Source organism: Vanessa cardui, chromosome 9 (genome assembly GCF_905220365.1).
Source record: "Vanessa cardui chromosome 9, ilVanCard2.1, whole genome shotgun sequence".
Lineage (NCBI taxonomy): Eukaryota > Metazoa > Arthropoda > Insecta > Lepidoptera > Nymphalidae > Vanessa > Vanessa cardui.
The window spans coordinates 14,042,935-14,064,454 of record NC_061131.1 but is presented as its reverse complement, the minus strand read 5'-3'; the positions used below and the strand labels follow the sequence as shown (position 1 = coordinate 14,064,454).

At 34.4% G+C, this 21,520-nt stretch overlaps 1 protein-coding gene across 1 annotated transcript in view; it reads right to left on the bottom strand.

Annotated features, from left to right (window-relative positions):
- Nucleotides 1–21,214, bottom strand: part of LOC124532644 — a 65,300-nt gene extending 44,086 nt beyond the window's left edge. The window contains exon 1 of the mRNA XM_047107668.1: nucleotides 20,873–21,214. The gene's annotated coding sequence lies outside the window, so the exon portion shown is untranslated. The remainder of the gene's footprint in view (nucleotides 1–20,872) is intronic.
- Nucleotides 21,215–21,520: the final 306 nt, after the last annotated feature.

Here is a 21,520-nt window from a genome sequence, read left to right as displayed (position 1 = left end):
CATCTTTTTCATTACCGTAACGATCTCCCAGTTCTAAAAATGATATTTATTTACAATCAAAATATATATCAAAGGTGACTGACATAGTGATCTATCAACGCACAGCCTAAACCACTGAACGAATCGGGCTGAAATTTGGCATGCAGTAAGATTTTGTTAAATGATGACATGAGGGGATTTTGATAAATTCCACCCCTAATGGAATAAAATAGGGGATGAAAGATTGTATAAATCTTCTTAGATTTTTGAGTGATTACTATGATACCTTATTTTAACCCCAAGATACTGCAAGAAAGTACATAGGCTACATTTTTTTGCCAAAAATATTACAACCAACACTAAAACCCCAGCGAAGCCGCGGGCGACTACTAGTTATTAGAAAAACAAAGAGCCGAGATGTCCCAGTGGTTAGAACACGTATATCTTAACCTATGATTGCTTGTTCAGATAAGCACCACTGAATTTTCATGTGCTTAGTTTGAGTGTATAATTCATCTCGTACTCATTGGTGAAGGAAAACATCGTGTAAAAACCTACTGTGTCAAATTTCAAGGAAATTTTATCCCATGTGAATCCACATTAGAGTAAGGAAGTGGATGATGCTCCTTACCTTCTCCTCAAAGGGGAGGAGGACTTAGCCCAACAGTAGGAATTTAAAGGGTGTACATGTTCATTAATAAAAACAAAACCAACTGATAAAAATTCACTTGAAGTAAATCACAGGTCGACCCACAACTTCAGATGCGGGTTCATTATTATACAACCAAAGTAAACCGCGTTGTATACAGAGTGAAGGGACGAATCACGAGTCTTATTTCGCAAAGGTTCCAAAAACACATTCGTATCCATTTCCACTGAACATACTTTTAGTGGCTTTGTCTTAAATTTATCTGTTTCATCTTAAGCGGTCCTTTGCGGTTTTCAGGTTATTTATTTGGCAAATAAATGTAGGTTACGTAGATACAGGTAATAATACAGAGTAAAAGTTTCCTATACTTTTGAGGTACAGTATCGGTCTGTACACGCCTTAACAATACTTCTTACAAAGTTTTGTCTTTTCTAGAAGAATTTACTTAACACGCTACTCCATTGCGAGTTGATATATTCTCGTGTAGGTAAATTTTGTTCTCAGCCATCTATGTATATCGAACATGACATTAATTACTTAGAAACACGATATAGCATGATTAAGCTTAAATCCGCTATCTTCAGTACATTGTCACGTACCGTAGGAAATTTTGAAATTTGTACTTTAATTAAAGAGAAAGAAAGATGAACGTGATTAGTATAATGTGATAAATTTAAAAATATCACAAAGTCATTCATAAATGTTGTACACTTTGTATATATTTAATTTGCTAAGGTAATAATTAACAGTTGACACGCTTTTAATTTCTTAGTTTATGGTCGTGAAGTATTTTATAAAGCTAATTATGTGTTGATGTTATATTCAACAAGTCGTGTTAAAGTGTTTCGTGCAAGTTTATTTACATTTTAAGCAAGAACACTAAAGCGGAAATTTTTAAAGTGTTTTTGTGTTTTATTATTGTACTAAACAATGAGATATTTATGAAAAAGAAATAAAAGTACAAAATGCTGAATACGTTATATTACTTACATTATTATTTTTGAGATAATATTTTAGGTAAACCTATTTTTAAAATCGCCTGTCTAATAAATGACTTAATTTATGATTATTATATCTTGATCGGGTGTGTAAGAGGAAGTTGTGTCACTTGTGTTTGCACTAGATTTTGTTATGAAAAGTTTATATTGCATCATTAATCATCATTATATTATTAAATATCATTTATATTTTAGCGATTGCGATATATTAATAAAGGTAAAGTAGGATGGTTTACACTGGTTTGTACAATAAATAAAGAATATCCTTTACACCTAATTACTGCTACGGCGACTACTTCAAAAGTGTGCTAAAATATATCTATAACAGGGAAGAAATTCTTGACGGGTCGAATTAGCACATGTCACTGCTAACTACCAGGATATGAATTCATTAATAGAAAAATAATCAGTACTACACAAGTATTGAAAAAAAAATTGAATGTCAGCTGCGCTAACCTTTAAAATATTATTACATAAGTTTGATAAGAATAAGTCAAGAGAAATGAACGAGAAATAAGAAAAACCTCAAAGAATCGTCGTCGCTATTAATTGCATTTTTTGCATCAAGAGAATTCGACGAAAGAAACCTTTGTGTTCTAATAAAAACAATACAAAATGCTTCAAAAAATAAAATCAATGAAGCTGACCTTTACAATAATTATACATGAAATAAAGGATAAAAGTCAGTAATGACAGTTTACTTAAATGTTACTTACACTACACTGTTAAGACAAATTATTATTTGTATTATAATTGTACTTATCATTAAACGTGAATGTTTCACTTTTTGTAGTTCAGATCTATTTACTCAAGGATCAGTCTCCCCACAAATATAATCTCAATTGCATTTTTTGCTGTCTTTACTCTAGTTTTTTCTACTCATCATATAAGTTGGCGAATAGATCCTTCCATCTTATTTCTTGTGAGAGTTAATTCGGATAAAATTTGATGGACGTCTATAATACCTATTCATTTTTTTTGGAATAGTACGTGAAATCATGCCAGTAATAAAGAGATAACAGTCATATTTTTGCATCTTACAAACTTTCTAACGAAGTTAGTTGAAATTTACAATAAGAAAATCGCGTGTTAGTAACAAGTTAAGTAAAGAATACTATGTTGTTTATTATCCAAAAAAATATCGTGTGTTCTTTCGTTAGTTATATTTGAACGTTTCAAATTAGAAAATATCACTCACGCTATATTCGTGTACGACTAATTTAATTATCACTATAATATTTTACTTTTATTTTGTTCGATAACTTGTCACTTAATATTTACGCAAAGAACTCGAATAAATTATTTTTAGAGGTATTTGTGTACTCACTGAAGGTTTGTGTTTGAAATGTAATATAATTTTAACAAATAATTGCCACTTGATAAAGGCTATCTCTTTCGTTTGAATCTTTCCACATTGGAGTTAAATCTCTGTTTTAATGGAATTAATTAACATTATTGTGGATACCCATAATGCTGTTATAGGTTTCCAACTTCCATTTGATAAGTCACTTATGTAAATGAGGAAGAAATAAAACACTAAGATTGAACCTTGCATAACCCTGTTTTTATTGAGTTCCTAAAATACTTTCGATTGTAAAGACCACGTGTACCTTTAATACAAAGAATACGAAATCGGAAAAAAGTTCGAACGCCAATTTCATTGATTTTGCTGCTGGCATTGAGATTAATTAAAAGTTTGTACCAACTCATTTCCCAAGTTGATATACCACGTTCAAAACTATTATTAAACATTGTTTTAAGGTCAGGTGCTATTAAATTATTACCTGATTGATTTTTTAAAAGAAATACTACACAGATCAGCAGTTTTCGTGAAGGGGTTAGTAAATTTAAAGTAATCTCCTTGGTGCTTCTTGTTTTAAAATTAAAATACGTGAAACTTATAATTGATATGATTATAAATCCACAAAATTATATGAATTTAACAATGTTTTAAGTTTAAAATTTGAGCATGAATGTTAAAGGCACTACATATAATTATTCGGTCTAGCTAATTTCAATAAAACCACCTATTTTAAGGCAATATTTTTTCAAGGAATGCACTTACGAGATCGGTTTACTCTTTCAATAATACCTCGTTCGAGTTTTGCGCAGGTTATTCCAATAGTTAGTAATTTACTTTATTATCTTTAAAACGAATTTCAAAGTTAAACGTTTGTGTTATGTGTATGTTAATGAGAACACAGAGATCACCTATAAAATAATTGATTTGTTGCTAATTTTATCAATATCCTTTTTGGGTAGCTTATAGCGACGGTATAGTTTCTTGTTTTTTTTTTATAGTATGAAATTGATGAAATCGAAGGCAATCGGTTAAAGGCACCATGAATGGATAATTAAGTCGCTTGCAAAACAAGTGCAACTCTTAAAACAGTAATTATATGTACGGGGTTTTTCAGCGGGGTCACCGTAGTAATTTAATTATACAAAGTGCAATTAAATATGGACTCTATTTCAAGAATTTTTAAGGTCGTTTATTGAAATAGCAAGAGGCACTGCAGCGGGTCGAGTGTGACGCATTGCATCAGCCTTAATGCTAGGATTTTGAAAGCCGATTTACGTATGAATGAAAAAGTGCAACCAGACCAAGAACCTGTACCACTTACAAACACCTACCTATAATATATTATTTCCAATTTAGTTTTCCATACTGTATGTTTGTTTCAAGCAAACGATTTTTAATATTGTATATAAATAGAATCCGTTTCAAAACGTATTTCACTTAGAATGATTATTTTTTGTTATATAATAAACAATTTATAAATAGACTCTTTTGGGATAATTATGAATCCAACTCTTTGACAAAGAATAAGAATAAGATGAAATATTTTTTCAGTAGCTAAGTAAAATTTTATAGTAGATTAATTTCGAGTTATAAAAGAAAAAATGTTTTTCATAAATAAGAAACCATGTTTTTAGCAAAAAATAAGAATTTCTTTGAATTAATGTAAAGTTTCCCTTTGACGATTCGCCCCCGTGCTTTTGCCGTGAAATTTATTATATCACTCTGATGATGCTCCATTGCTGTTTAAAAGAAGTGACATCCATCGGACTGCACAGGAAATATTGAACGTGTTACACCAACATATGTTCACAGACTATCCTCTCTCAAAATCCGATTGGACGGCTTTTGTTTTTTGTTTTGACATTCTAATATTGTGAGTTGTTCAGCCTTTAGTGTATCTTTCTTTTATTTTATTGAGTTTTGGTAGTTATGTTATGTTATGCCTATATGTTTTTATTCGCAATATTTGTGGAATACAATTTGATTTATGTTTTCCTTTTTTTTGGTTTGATTTATATGTTATTGTGTGCCATTACTTTTTTTATCTTAACAGTTCTAAGTGGGATTCTGCATTGCTAGGCTGCTCTGAATGGATTCGGAGAGATTATCCCTGATAAGGATACTACTATTATGGATCGCTATTATGAGGATTTAGTCCAGCATATCCTCGGTAGTCGCCTAACTTTAGATAATTCCAACCAATAACTTTAGATGTTTTCTGAGGCATGTGCTTCCAATCATTATTATCCATCAAACTAAATGCTGTTACTGATAATTCCTTAACCGAAAAAAAAACTAACACCGGAAAACTAATAAGTATTGAATTATAAAATATTATTTAAATTGTTTACATGATAAATCAAGACTGTATCGAATGATGACGATATTAACAAATTAAATATTAGACCAAAACCTAGGCACCGCTATTTTTAATGACTATATAATAAAGCTCAATACAATTTAAATTGACCCAACCCATTTGAATTCAATCCATACATATCTACAGCTTTATAATAAAGATAAACAATTTTTATACGTGTGGAGATTAATAATAATAAAGAATATTGTTGTATAATGATAATGTTCCAAGTCAAATGTTATATTGCTAACACAAAGCGAAGCTGCGGGCTGGCATAAGTGAGACATCAATTGAAAACCGAACCGTTGGAAGCGAGCCAATATTTGAATTTCGTCAAACAACAGTACAATGTGTTCATTGTTTAAAATCTTTCATTGCGTAAATGTTTTTACACGTTCCATATTAAACCTTAACAAGTTTTTATATATTGGTTCGTTATAAGGTATTGCTCCTTTTTTTTAAGAATTTTAAATAATCTGTTTTATGTTTTTGATTAATACTGGAAATAATGAATTGCAATTATGTTTTGCATCATTAATATTATTACATAGTATAAAACAAAGTCGCTTTCCGCTGTCTGTTCCTATGTATGCTTAAATCTTACGATACGTTTTTTTAATAGATGGAGTGATTCGAGAGGAATGTTTTTGTATATAATATTTAGACAACATATTAAAGAAATACTAATAATATAATAAGTTTCTAATGTGATGTCGTAAATAAACGTATTCTGTAGTATATTTAGTACCGGTATGCGAAGCCGGGCGGATCAATAGTAAAGGATAATTATGTGGAATGTAATGATGATTATTACACAGGAGATAATTATTATGTTGACGAGATTATAGAGCGGCAGGTAAAAGCGAACAGTATAATCTGCATTATGAGTTTTAAATTTAAAATTTTCGTGTAAAAAGACGATTCAAAAGGGTACGTAAAAGCCTACTTGAATAAAGTATATTTCGCGCGCCTCATGACACCTGCTTTGTTTATAAGTTGAGACAATGAACGCTAACGTTTTTTTTTCTCAAAGATAGCGGTGTTTAATGTGAACAAATTTTTACGTACAAAAAGTATCCATTTCTGAAAAAAATAAGACACCAGTGCGATTTCTGTTGAAATAGTTCTATTCGTATATACTGTTTGAAAATTTCGTTTAATTTCAAATTTTACTCGTGATGTTAGATTGACGTGTTTTAAGTGGAAGGCAAATGGGCTACCTGAAGACAAGGTCACGTTACAACCGCAAATAATACTACTATACGATTTACTATTTATTGTACCTTTGATGCGACACGAATCACAGGAATTATGATTTCCTGTCTCTTGTGCAAATTGTAATTAACTTAGCTTTATTTTCATTACTATATTTATGTCCCTGATAGTCTAGTGGTTACAAGATGTTAATGTTAAGGAAACCTGCACGTGGGGTGTATCGCATTGGAGTAAGCTTCAATCTTTTTTCCCAAAAGGTAAAGGAGGCTTTTGCTGTGCGGTGGGAAATTAATAGGTGCCACATTACCTTATTGTACTTTTATTTGTATCTTCAACTACTTAGAGTCTATATCTTTTGTGTATATTTTTAATACTACATCACAATTTACATCTTACAAATTCAAATATATAAATGTAGTCTGCGTTTGAAGTCATAGATTCCAGATGACATTTTCATTGATCCAGAATGTGTGTGCATTAATCTAGCTTATTCGAGCTGAAATACAGCAATACAGTGCTACTGGCTGTGAGAGAATAAATTATGACATGGTCGTAAGCTGCGTACAATATCGGTTAAGGTATGTAACCTTTTCCAAAATACTGTTTCAATGTGACTAGGTGAATATACAGATGGTAGAACTAAGCAGGTCTTCATACTTAGATATTTGATACCATTAAAACCTGGTTTTTAACTTGTGATTTCCGAACACAATTTTCAAATTCTTATCATTGGGCCATATGATTATTTACAGTTTTTAATAATATAGGTTACAAAGAGACTATTGACAAATACAGAATATTCGTGTAGTGTTAGTTATAATTAGGACAAGAGTTTATTGTGAATTATCTACTTTCCGGTTGTTCGTTGTGCATAAAAATAAGTTCTTATATCTGTTCTATTTAAGAGTATTTTTTTCGTTTTTTTTTTTATAATAAAAAAGTTAATTTTTTATGATAAAAAAGTTACTTTTAGTTAGTTAGTTACTCAGATATTATTATGTCAAATAGTAGTACTGATTATTGTCGTCGTCCGGCTTGTAGAGTAGTGAGCCAGTATAACTACAGGCACAAGGGAAATGACATTTTGGTTTCCGAGATTCATGGCATATTGGCCATGTAAAGAACGACGCTATTGTCTGTTGGTAGAGGTGACCACTGACCTGGTAGTGCATTTGCTCGTCCGCTAATCTATATCATGACAAATTGTATTTAAGTAGAAAACACAAACTTGTTTATCTTACATTTAATAGAATTATAGTCCTTGTTAAAAGGATTAGGAACTTCTTTCTAAAAGTGATATAAGTGCGAATGTAACTCTGTCGGTTAGATCTTCGTGCTTAAACATCTGAACCGATTTAGATGCAAGTTGATATAGAGAAGTACTTCTTCTTAAATTACACCCCGAAGAGGTTAAATGGGAATGACGGTTTAAGTGCTATGGGTGATGTTACAGAAATTGTGCAATGCTAAAGTCACAGGTCCCGCTAGTATTTGATAAATTATCGTTCCGCTTATTCCATTCCATGACACATGAACATGACATATGTGTGTTGTGTTAAGAAAAATAGAAACATTTGCCCTACTTTTGTATCCTTGTATCTATTTTAAGTTGTGTCAGTTGTCTTCCAGCTATTTTCATGCCTTTTTTGCATATAACGTTTGAAAAACTATTAATTTTAGACTTAATTATTCCTTAAATGATTTTACGTCTTAAGCGTTATTTCAAATCACTCAAATACTTTGATTTTATTTTGTTTTTCGTGTCGCGAAATACAAATCGTAAAAAAATTAATATGTATAAAAAAAGTTGATGGCGATCTTGACCGATATCGGTCACGGCCACAAATATGGTATGGTGATTAAGTATGAGCACAAACAAAGATGTATTCTCCACTTCTTCTTCTAATCCTATAGGGTAGAAACCCGACACGTCCGGTGACACGTGAGACGGAGTTCTATTGGATTTATATGTTTTTCGAAGCATGGAAGTCTTAACACTGACAATTGTCAGTGTTTTCAAAGAAATCTTGTAATTTCTTGGCCGAAAAGTCAAAATTTTTTGGACTAGTTCAGAGTTTGAACCTGGGCTATCATCATTTTATACCACGTACTAGATCATGACGCGATTATATTATTTAGCTGAATGTAGTAAAAACTTCTCTCATTGATTTCCATGTTGGATAATCTCCAAATAGAACCGTCTAATTAGTTTGGAAAATATTTATTTAAAATTATAAAAATCAAATTCAACAATTCGGCAATTTTCTCATTTCTCATTGGGTGAGATGAAAAATAATCATGCTATTGATAAATGGTCCCAGATAACTCGTGATGAAAAAACAAATAGTCTTAAACAAAAAGCATGAGTAGTTCTTTATCTTATAATGAGCTATTGTTGGCTGTTTCAAAACTTCAGAGAAAGCTATAGAAAAGATGATGTGTAATTAAAATGCCACAGCGACGCCTGAAAGAGTCGAGGTCTCTTAATGTAGGGTCTCTGCACTTTGTTACTCTTTAAAATGACTGGCTTTTTTATTATCTTCAGCTATTCCTAGAATTTCAAGAAATGAAAATCAAGCTGCATCTGATAAATTATTACTTATATTTATATATATTAAGGGTTATGATTACAGTTTTGTGATTAATACATTTCGACGCTCCTTTACCGTTCACCATGTAAGGGTTTAAATATGTTATGTGCATTGTCTTTTTTCCGCAGTCAAACTTATCTCATCATCATCAACAGCCTATTTTTGTCCACTGTTGGACATAGGCCTCTCCCAGTGCACGCCACTGTGGTCTTTCTCCGGCTACTCGCATCCAGCTCCTGCCTGCCGCCTTGCGTATATCGTCACTCCACCGTGCCTGAGGACGTCCTACACTACGTTTGCCGAGACGCGGTCTCCACTCTAGAACACGTTTTCCCCAACGGTTGTCGGTTCTACGACAAATATGACCAGCCCACTGCCACTTCAGCTTACTAATCCGGTGGGCTATGTCGATGACTTTGGTTCTTTGACGGATAACCTCATTTCTGATGCGATCCCTCAAAGAAACGCCGAGCATAGCCCTTTCCATAGCACGCTGAGCGACTTTAAGTTGGTGGACCAGCCTTGTCGTGAGTGTCCACGTTTCGGCTCCGTATGTCATGACGGGTAGGACGCACTGATTGAAGACTTTCGTCTTAAGGCACTGTGGGATCGACGATGTTAGGATTCGACGTAACTTCCCAAACGCTGCCCAACCCAGCTGAATTCTTCTATTCACCTCGTCCTCAAGGTTGTTTCTACCTAATCGCAGAGTCTGCCCGAGGTAGACATATTTTTGAACAACTTCGAGAACGGTACCGTGTATCGTAGTCGGTTCCGGTAGAACATGTTCATTGAACATGACCTTGGTTTTATCCAAGTTCATCCGTAGGCCGATACGCATAGAAGAATCAGCCAGCTCGTTCAGCATTTGTTGTAGGTCCTGCAGCGTTTCTGCCACGATGACGATGTCGTCTGCGAATCTCAAGTGAGAGATGTATTCGCCATTGATGTTAATGCCACGTCCTTTCCAGTTCAGCGTCTTGAACATATCCTCCATTGCATTAGTGAACAATTTGGGGGAAATAACGTCCCCTTGTCTCACTCCTCGATGCAATGGTATGGGATTTGTTTGCTGATTTTGTACTCGGACGGACATGGTGGCAGCTTCGTAGAGACATCTCATCACTTGGATGTATCGCCAATCAACTTGGCAACGCTGCAGGGACTCCAGAACAGCCCAGATTTCAACCGAGTCAAAGGCCTTCTCATAGTCCACGAATGCAAGACACAGGGGCCGATTATACTCATGGGACTTCTGTATAATCTGCCGCACTGTATGGATGTGGTCTATGGTGCCGTATCCGGTCCGAAACCCGGCCTGCTCCGGGGGTTGGAATTCGTCGAATCTTCGCGCAAGACGGTTCGTGATCACTCTTGAAAACAGCTTATAGACATGGCTCAGTAGGGATATGGGACGATAGTTCTTCAGCAGGGTTTTGTCTCCCTTTTTGAAGAACAGGACGACCACACTCCTACTCCACGCCTCCGGAGTTCTCCCTTCGAAGAGGACAGAGTTAAAAAGCGTCTGAAGTTCCCTAAGTACCGGTTTACCTCCCGCTTTTAATAGCTCTGTGGTAACGCCGTCCTCTCCAGGGGCTTTTCCATTTTTAAGCTGTCCAAGAGCAGTCTCGATTTCGCCAATACTGACTTCAGGCAGGTCTTCGGAGAAATGGCGTGTTAATGTAGCTCTAGGATCCTCATTTTCGGGATCAGGTCGAGATGCATGCGATGCGTATAACCGGCCGTAGAAGTCCTCTACTTCCGAAAGTACTGCCGGCTTAGAAGAAACGACTTCTCCACTTGCTGTGGTCAACTTCGTCAGGTGGCTCCTTCCAAGAGATTGTACGAACACCTTAGACCCCCGATTCTGCTCAATAGCTCTTTTTATTGCAAGAGTATTGGAGCACCGGAGGTCGTGTCGTACGCGCCTGCTGATCTCTTGGTTTAATTGCCGTTTCTCTGACGAAGTGACAGGTGGGTTTTCACGTCGTTTCTTCATGAGCCCCAAAGTCTCTTCCGAAAGGTTCGACTTCCTGCCCTTACGCTGCATGCCACAATATCTCGTGCCTTCTTCCCTGAGAATTCGAACTACATTTTCGAGGTTCTGGTTTACGTCCGTTGTGGTTTCCACGGCAGCGAATCGGTTCTCCAGGATTGACTGGAATGTTTCAGATCCCGCAATGGTTTGGAGCAGCTTTGGTCGGAGCGTGGACTTCATCAGACGGGCGCGCTCGGCCTTAAAATTGATATTCAGAGAGCCTCGGAGGAGTCGGTGATCACTACCGGTATTGAACCTGTTAATCACTGAGACGTCTCTGAATATATGCCTCTTGTCCGTCATTATGAAGTCGATCTCGTTTTTCGTCATAGTGTCGGGGCTTTGCCACGTCCACTTCCTTTGCGGCTGCATCTTGAAGAAGGAGTTCATCAAGTAGAGCCCCTCCCGTTCGAGGAAGTTGACAAGCATTTGCCCCCTATGATTCCTGCTTCCAAGTCCATGGGGTCCTACTACCGATTCGCTGCAGTTCTGTACTCCCACTTTAGCGTTGAAGTCCCCCATGACAACGTTGTAGTGGGTTTTCGTGGTGAAGTGGAGGGCCCTCGATATGTCATCGAATAATTCTTCCACTTCATCGTCCGAGTGTGTCGAGGTCGGTGCGTACGCTTGCACCACCTTGAGGCTGTACCTCTCGGTGAGCTTTATAATGAGGTACGCTACCCTGTTCGACACACTGGAGATTTCCACCACGTTGTCAACTAGGGACTTATTTACCAGAAACCCAACGCCACCTTGGGATTGTTGGTCACCCTCTCGGAAGTACATTAGGTGGCCTGATTCGAGGGTTACGGTGTCCTCTCCCTCTCTACGGACTTCACATAGCCCTAATATGTGCCACCTAATTTTCCCAAGTTCTACCTCAAGTTGCGCTAGATGCGAGTCAAGCCGTAGCGTGCGTCCGTTGTACGTCGCAAGGGTCAGTCGGTTGTGGTGGCCTCCCGTAGCCTGGTGATTCTTAGCACCCCCCGTCCCGCCGTTACCATCGTCGCCACCATAACGAGGAATAGCGGGGCTGCCGGGAACTGGGGGCCGTGGCTTGCGTGTGTGCTGTATGTGGAGGTTGTGCCCATAATCGCCACGCTGGGCAGGCGGGTTGGCGATCGCAGGGCGTAGCTTCTCGCACCGGTGACGCTGCTGCCCGTCACCGGCCTGTGGTATTTAGCTACGCCTATTATGTTTATGGTTATACCGCCATCAGTCGGTCGCCAGAGCCTCGTTTGCTGGTCGGCAGGATGCACCACGGGCAGGTGAGGTTGGCTTGGGGCACTAAGGTGTAGTTTGCGCCCCCTTACATCCCTTAACCAAACTTATCTGCAGTGACTGATTTAAAAAAACTATAAGTTTGTTAGGTGGTGGGAATTCTATCTTAAGCGTTAATTAAATATTAGTTGCATATCACAGTGGTGATGATATCGTCCTGACGGCGGCTAAAAGGTAACGAGGAAGACTAACGATGACAATCATAATAGTTCCTAAGTATGTGCGCAAATATAGGTGAACTCCAATTTGGTTACTTTCATAATTTGATAGGACGGCATGTGCGACTCGACTGGAAAGAGAGAGTAGAAACAATGGCTTTACATTATTTCAGTGGCACAGAATTGTTCTTAGTTCATAATTCCAGACTCTAGGTTGTCACTGAGATATTTTTCGACAGAAAAACTGACCAACCCTGTATCTGAAACTTGGCCTGACCGTGCAATTAAGTCCAGAACCTCGGAATCTGTGATCTTACTACGACCTCGAACTGCAAAACCGATTTTAGCAGGACTTTAACTGGCAGAAATGTGATGTAATAAGGAGTAACTTAAGCTACAAAAATAACTTTTTTGGCAAATTCAAAAGCGCCCGAAGTCGCGGACACATATAGTTACAAATGAGAACATTAAGATTAAATTGCAGATTAAATTCAAATATTTTAAAGTTTTTCATTATATATATATATATACGAACCAGGTTAATGACTTTTTTGAATACTACATAGTATACGAGTATACATCTCTACGTTCTAGCGTTCACTTCTAACTATTGTATTCACAGGCTTACAGCTTACGTCACTTGGAGCTTTGGGTAATGCAATTTGTGAAACTAGGCATTTAATGATCATTGCACTTGATATTATACATCCTGGTTAGTACTATCTGTTATTGTAGATAGGGTCCGTAAGATCCAATTAAATATATATGTATATTTTCTTTAAATATATTACGTGTATACTTATATTTACTTAATGACTTCCAGGCAGGATATATTATATAAATATATAATTATAACTAACTAATGTTTAAAAAGAGTTACTACTGACTAGCAAACCGGTGGTCACTTCACTTAATATATATATTTTTATAATAATAAAAAAATGCGTTTTTATTAAATAAGCATAAATTTTAAAAATAAAGTTAATTAAATATAAAGTGAACTTAATATCAGTTGACTTAAATTGATATTCGTATTTATATTCTTCCAAAGAGACGACAAGCTTGATATCCAGCGAAGATCTGCTGATTTTTAGTATAAATATAAAAAATAAAACGCCAAAATGTATCAGAGTAAAATGTAAAAAAGGCACAGGCATCTGTGTGCCCGTGGATGTTGTAAATTAAAAAAAGAAATGTAAGCAGAAGCTCTCCATAACATCGTAGGTAAAAAGTAACAGCTACTAAAGAACCCACTGCTGGGTGAAATATTGTCTCACTTTGAGGGTTTGGACCTTACCGTCGTACTGTTCTTTTACGGTTTGGTGGATACACACAGGGCCTAAGTTTGAAATTATGAAATGAATGAAATTAACCACATGTAAACTACGCAATGTCCTATATTACTTTTTCATTACATAATCTGCGATAAGTATCCATTTTTTTTATTTATTCGATAGCGTTAACGTTTACTTGCGTTATTGTATGGAATTAAAACAGCGCCATCTAGTGACAGAAATTGGAAACACAATTTGTAACTGACTTTTGTTTTTAACCGACTTCAAAAAAAGGAGGAGGTTCTCAATTCGTCGGGGCCTTTTTTTTTTTTTTTGTAGCTTTTATTTGTGCCAAAAAGTCACAGATTATTTCGCCTTTGTCACGTGCGAGACTTTTTTATTTAGCCTATAACGAGCATCGAACATCGATTGACATTCGAAATTGACAACGTCAACGATCGTGATTGGTTGTTTCCAGTATTTTACGAGTGCGACGGACAATTTTGACATTTGAAATCGAATGAAAAGTAAAATTTACTTTACAGCGATTGTGAAGTTATACGAGCAATCTAAAGCAGTGCGAATTATCTCTGTAGACGTTATTTGATTTTCATCTACTATATTGTAAATTAAATTTAAACGAATACCTTTATCAAGTTTTTGTTTCTTTTATTAGTGCAAATTGTAAACCGATATGCCGTATATAGTGCCGTCGATCTCCACTCTGTGTCTGTCTGTATTTTGTATGTGTGGTATGTATCACGATTCACACACTCTGTAGCTATATATTATTATAATAATGAGAAAAGTAAATTTGTTTTGTTAGCAAAACTGTAGGTTTTAATTTTACTCCATTATTTATTTAATATTAAATTAATTCAGTAACTATCTCGATGTTTCAGAACTATGTGAATATAAAATGTTTTTCTTTCATGAATTTGCTGAAGTAAATCTATTTAAGGGATTAGCATGCTTTTGAATTAAGAAGTTTTTTTTTCATTTTTTATGTGTTTTATTTTGGTAATTTATACAGTAATGTTGTCTTAAATTTTCGCGATTATTACACATTTAAATAAAACTAGTTATTACGGATTTTAATCGCGGCACAAATAAAAATATATTTAAAAAGAAAAACGAGTATTTGAATACATCTGTACTTTATTTGACTATGTGTTTGTTTGGTTATGATTAAACATTTAACAATCTTGAACTTGGCTCCCGTAAAATTATACAACTCAAATCAACCTCGTTTCAATCTTACCCTTCACCTCATAGCTATTTATAGAGAATACCTAAATCGATTTGCAATCATAATTGTGTTCTATTTTTGAAAATGAGTGACACTTAACCTGCCAGTAGCTAGTATGTTTGGCAATTATTTTTTATTTGACGCGCTGGCTCACATACCCTTCACTTTGGTAAACAACAGTACTACTATACTAACTATACATGATAGTAAAGTGACATATCAGTACTAGTAATTCTTTTTTTTAATTATTATATTTGCAACATCTACGGGCTCATAGTTGCTTGTGCTTTTTTTACATAATACTTTTTTACATTTTGGGGTTCTATATTTTATTTTTTTACGTGAGTAGCTTCGTTGAACTTCAAGCTTGTCGTCTTCTTAGAAGACGTGGCTCACACTGACTTTTTTCATTTTAAAGTAGTGAACAATAATATACTAGTAATACCAGTACTTTAAATAAAATAACAAAACGCCCAATCAATAATGAATATTCTAAGAAAACCAACCGGCCTCTTTAGATACCTGGTTATCGGGTGAACAGGGAAAAATGTTCAGTAATTAAAAAAGAAAAATTAAGAATTATTTTATTTAAATCAAAGTATTCTTAATTCAAGTAGGCTTTTGCGAGCACTTTTGTCTTGTCAATTTACATGATTAAGTTAAATGGAAAGCTGTTCTACCGAAACTCTGTATTTACGTTTTTTCCGGAATCACAGTTACACGGGTTATTACATACAATATTATAATTTTCTTTTTTTTCAAAATTGGAACACATCACATACATTAATTTATTCCCAATGTAAGTAGCTGAAGCACTTGTGTTGTGGAAAAGAAGTAACAACGGTACCACAAACACCCAGACTTAAGACTACATAGAGAAATGAACGTTAAATTTAAAGTTCATTAGTTCTAAATTAGTTATAATTTTATTTTCATTGAAATACAACGACATATCATTCAAGTCTCCTACGTCAATAGGCTTTAATGCGGGCAAAATAAGAAACACGTGTACTTATATAATAATAGTATATAAAAAAAACTGCGATGTACGTTGCGTCTTCTGATATTAACTTTATATACCTACATTGTTTCTGTTTTTATTTCAATAGAACACGAAAGAAAAGGTGTAATTATTTGTTAAAATCAAACTCCTTTATTCAATATGGAAGCATTACACTTACTTATTTATAGTCAAATAAATACTATCACTGGTTCGGAAAAGGAAACACCCAGACCTGACCAGAACCGACGAAAGAAACTCAGCGGGTTTTTTTTGGTCGAAATAGTTACATGCATATCTATATATATATAATAAAATTGGAGTGTCTGTTTGTAATATTAAAATAGTCCTTTTTTACTCAATGCATATGTATTTATACACGGTACATATACCAAAATAACATTTTTTTAACATTTTGTTTTTCTTTCTGTTTGTTTGTTCTGGCTAATCTCTGGAACGGCTCGACCGATTTTGACAGGTCTTTCACTGGCAGATAACTGATATAATAAGGAGTAACTTAGGCAACAATATAATATTTTTTAAATACATACGCGTACAAGGTCAAGGGTACAACTAGTATTGAATATAAATAGAAATAGCCAGGAGGCGATCTTTTCATTCCTAGAATACGGACAGAGATACGAGATGGCCCATTCTAACGAATGCGTGCATTTTAATCGATGATTGCGGGTTCGAACCCAGGCAAGCACCGCTGATTCATGTGTTTAATTTGAACTCAGCGGTGAAGGAAAACATCGTGAGGAAACCTGCATGCGACAAATTTCACAGAAATTCACACATGCCACATGTGTATTCCACCAACCCGCATTGGAACAGCGTGGTGGAATATGTTCCAAACCTTCTCATCAAAGGGGGAGGATCCTTTAGCCCAGCAGTGGAATTTTACAGGCTGTTGTTGTTGTATATGGACAGGTTAATATGGATTTATAGGGAAAGTTTGATATATTTAGAGTGCATAATTATGCCGAATTATAAGGTATTATAGCGAATTATACAAATAACAAGGTAACAGCGCACTAAGCGTCGCGATAAGCCGAAATCTAAAGACTTCTAATTAAAATACTTGACCTAAGTGACGTTGAGAAGCCCTCGGAGGGTCTTGTATAATGTATGACCTCTGGCGAATAATGTAAGATGCCAAGACAGATTAAGACGAATGGTTTTCGTACAAATGTTTCGGCAGTTCAATATGATTATTTATGTATGTACGTACGTAGCCCATTTATTTTTATTTATTTTTTAAGCGGAATTAAGTTTTTGTATAATGTATTTAGTAGTAATATTTATTTAGTAAAAATGCTTTGAAGATATGACTTTTTGACATTAAACGTTACAGTATTATCATTACATAGTATAAAAAAGTCTATTATCGCTATTAGTCCCAATGCTTCTTTAAGATCTTTAAAATAACGCAACGGATTTTGATGCTGTTTTTTTTTAAATGGATAGAGTGATGTATCTATACATAGACGATATAGTGAAGAAATATTAAATATTATATTAGAAAATTCTAAGGTTTAGTATCAACGAGTACAATACTCGTCGGAAGCCGGTGCGGGTCGCTACTATATTTATATATCCAGGAGTCGATCGTATTTTCGTTTAACATTTTATTGGATTTGTACTAATAAATAGTCCTGCCCGGATTGTTTAGCAATGGATCGCCTTAATTACTATTTCTTAATAAAATTTTAAAATGTCTATTCACATACAACACACAGCTTAAGTCGGTTGGTCTTATGGGATGAAATTTAGCACAGGAATTCCTTATGGAACGTACCCGAGCTATAAGGAAGGATATTTTAAAATTCCTTTCCTGAGTGACAGGGCATAAAAGTTTGTATAGAAGTTCGTCGTTTTGCAAGCTATAAATACGGAAGTCAAAAGGCATGTGTGTATACCGAAAGCCAGTATAGAGCTTTTATAAATCATCCTTTAAGGAGGTAAAATTAGTAATTAAATAATGTTTAAGTATTGAGTTTCTTGTCGGTACATATCAACAGAATCGAAGTGGTAATAGAGACGTACATTACGTTAAATATAATTCTACAAATTGAATATTCAAACTTGTTTGTCAAAGCCTACTTGATTGCAGTATTTTTCAGTTTTTGACAAAATGGTCGTCCCTGAATGCTTCTTCTGGCATATTTTGTTGATGGCGGTCTTCCTCTTGGGTGAGGAGTCAACTACGCAACGTAGATTACAGCGCACAGATACCTACCATCTGTTTCCACAATCTCATATGTATTACTACCATAAGATACCCTATCAACAAACAGTAGGCATTCAATGATGTTCCAGTGCCTGAACGGCACTGGAACATCATTGAATGCTTTTCGAGGCAGCGCAATAGATAAATTAAATTAAATTAATATTTCAAAGAAAATATTTTTTTTTTGTATTAGCTCATTAACGGGGATTTTTCCCGGGCCTCCAAGGTGTTAGGTTTTATACGCTAAACAGAGCTATTTGACAGAAAATTGAATCCTAAGTATATAATAAACTTAAAGATATAACTCATATATATCTGTACATAGAAAATAATATGAAATAATTGTACTTTATACCTCATGCACTATTTTTTGCATTTTCTTATAATTTAACTATAGCATTAAATGATAACAAAATTAGTATTAGTATTAGTAATAGTTAAAAGTTTTGTTTTACCCTCTATATTGTGAATAACTTGTTTCTGCATTGAAAAATTGCCTGACCTTCGTATTTCGTCAAGGACGCGCTGCAAGCAAACTAGGTTAGTTGAATTAACTACCCAAATGTGAAAATTATTTCCATTTGTTCTATTGGAAACTTTGCACGAAGGTTGAGTTATACGTTTTTTTTTAATAATTTTTTTCTACAAACGGCACCTCTAATTCTTCCTATATCTTTATTACGTTGACAGTTGTAAATGGCCGGTTCTTCTTAGGCTACTCGTTTGCGAATCTGTGGTTGTTTTAACTCTCATTGATAATATATGTATAAGTATAATGTGTACCGCATTGTAGTTCGACATTACAATAACACTTTATTGTAATAATATGTTCTACAAATAAGAGTTTAATAATAGTTTTTAAGCCATTGAATTACACTTAGAAATTATCGTTCTAAAGGCAGTCAAAAGTAAATTGATATAATTTTTAGTACTACACGAAGGTTTTACTTTAGCTAATACGCATTTTGCGCGTTAGAATTACGTAAACAGTTGACTATCGTTGTTTAACTATATTACATACACGAATGCCCCGCCAGCAAGTTAGGTACGCACATTATGTACTTATATACTACGCGTCGTTAAACTTCTATCTATATGTGAAATTTTAATGTTATTATTTACTTAGTATAAACGATATTACTGTTCTAGAATCAATCTTATTTTAAAAATATGTTTTTCTTTTTAAGTTAGTCCAACACGTAAGAGAGAGACAGCTATAGATATGGGTTATTATTTCATGCGGAATCGAAAAACTTATGTCATCCTTTTTTCTCATTTTACTGTAAATAATGGAACAGATGAGCCTTAATAATGGACCTTAACATGGACCGCGGGTTAAAATCTGCGCATTATATTTTCATGGGTTAGGTTGTGTTTATAATTTATTTTCCGACTGAAAACAACATGGGAAAACCCTCAAGTATCGGATAAAATTCTGACCTATGTGCAATCAACATGTACATTAGAGCAGCGTCGTGGAATAAGCTCCAAGCCTTATTAAGAGGCTTTTGTCCGGCTGAGAACTCTTTTACTGACTTCGCTTTGAAATGCGTTTAAAACGTGTGGTGTTTTAAAAGACACGTTCGGAAAGGGTGAATATTTCTTTCAAAATATGAATGGATTCTGATAGTATAAACTACTGATAAGATTATATGTATAGTCTTCGAAATCATTGTTGGTATTGGAAACAGTTTTACATAACATTTGTAATCATAAAGTTTTAACATTTTGATGTGAACATTATTGATGAACAAACCTTTTATGGATTATCGCACAGCACATGGTTTTCAAGAAGAAATATGTTGATTACATAATTTGTATAAATTACTTAGATAACATACTCATTTTTCTGTTGATTTCTTTATCTTGAATAACAATTGTTTTATAATATTAAGGGTTAGATTTTTCATTACTTTTTTCATGAATATTTCGATATAATAATTCCCTACCCAAGGTAGTCGAAAACGTTGGGAAACCTCTTTGCTATTGGTCCTTTGTTTATACGAAAGGATACATATGCGCATAATTATTATATAACAGTAACTTTTTTTTTTATCGATATTATAAACTTTTTTAATAAAGCCACAATTTTGTGTACTTGGTTTATATCAATTAAAGGAATTTTTATTAACGTATATATACCTAGTTAGTAGTATTATTATTTAAGTAAGTACGTAAGGTCATTCACTCCGACTAGAACCTTCGTATAATATCATAATTTCTTACAATATTTATTATATTACACATACTTAAATAATATTTATAACTTAAGCATAATTATATTAGGACTTCCTTTTAATAACGCTTAATTTTTTTTATTTTATAATTTCTCACTTTTATTTAAAATATTGATAAATTAATGGAGTAACATAATGTAGTAGTAATATAAGGTTATTTTCGTATATAAAATTAGTAACTCTTTTTTTTTAAATTAAACAAATATTAAAAAAAAAGTTTGCTTCGTATTATATCCATAAGAACACAAGTGTATGTTAATTAATTGAAAATAAAATAGATTGTATAAGATTTTTTTTAAATGACTTACCAAACGTCGAGCAGTGTTACGCAAGACACGGACCCTCACTTCATGACACAAATCACATCAACCGATCAACCGTCTTTATCAATCCATTTGTTAACAGAATCATGCGAATTTAACCAAATAATCATTAAGTACGACTATGTAACATCTCACATCACAGCACTATTTAGACCGGCGACCGAGTGGAATAAAGCCTTATTTTATATTATATAAATAATATAGTACTATTTCTAAGTGAGCTTTAGGTTTTGTGTTATATTTGAGTTATTTTTTTTGTTATTAAGAGGTAAATGTGTTATTACAGGGGTGTGTGTGCACGCTGGTCGGGCGCGCGGCTGAGGCGGTGGCATAGCACGGTCCGCGCATGCGCGAACATTGCACCCCTAAACAGAGACGTAATCAAAGCAAATTAAATGTAAAAAATGAAATTACTATGGAATGACTGCCAGACAGAATCAGCATTTAACAGGCGTCCCTTTTGATAGTAGGAATTGTGTGATTATTGCCAAATATTTTTTGGGTATTCTTGCAATCAACATCGCTTTTAATTTGAAAATTATTGGAGAAAGTCACTCGGCATTTTACTTAAAATTTAGAAATAAAATGTTGTTAATCGTTGTCAGTAATAATGTAGATTAATAAAGTGACTGC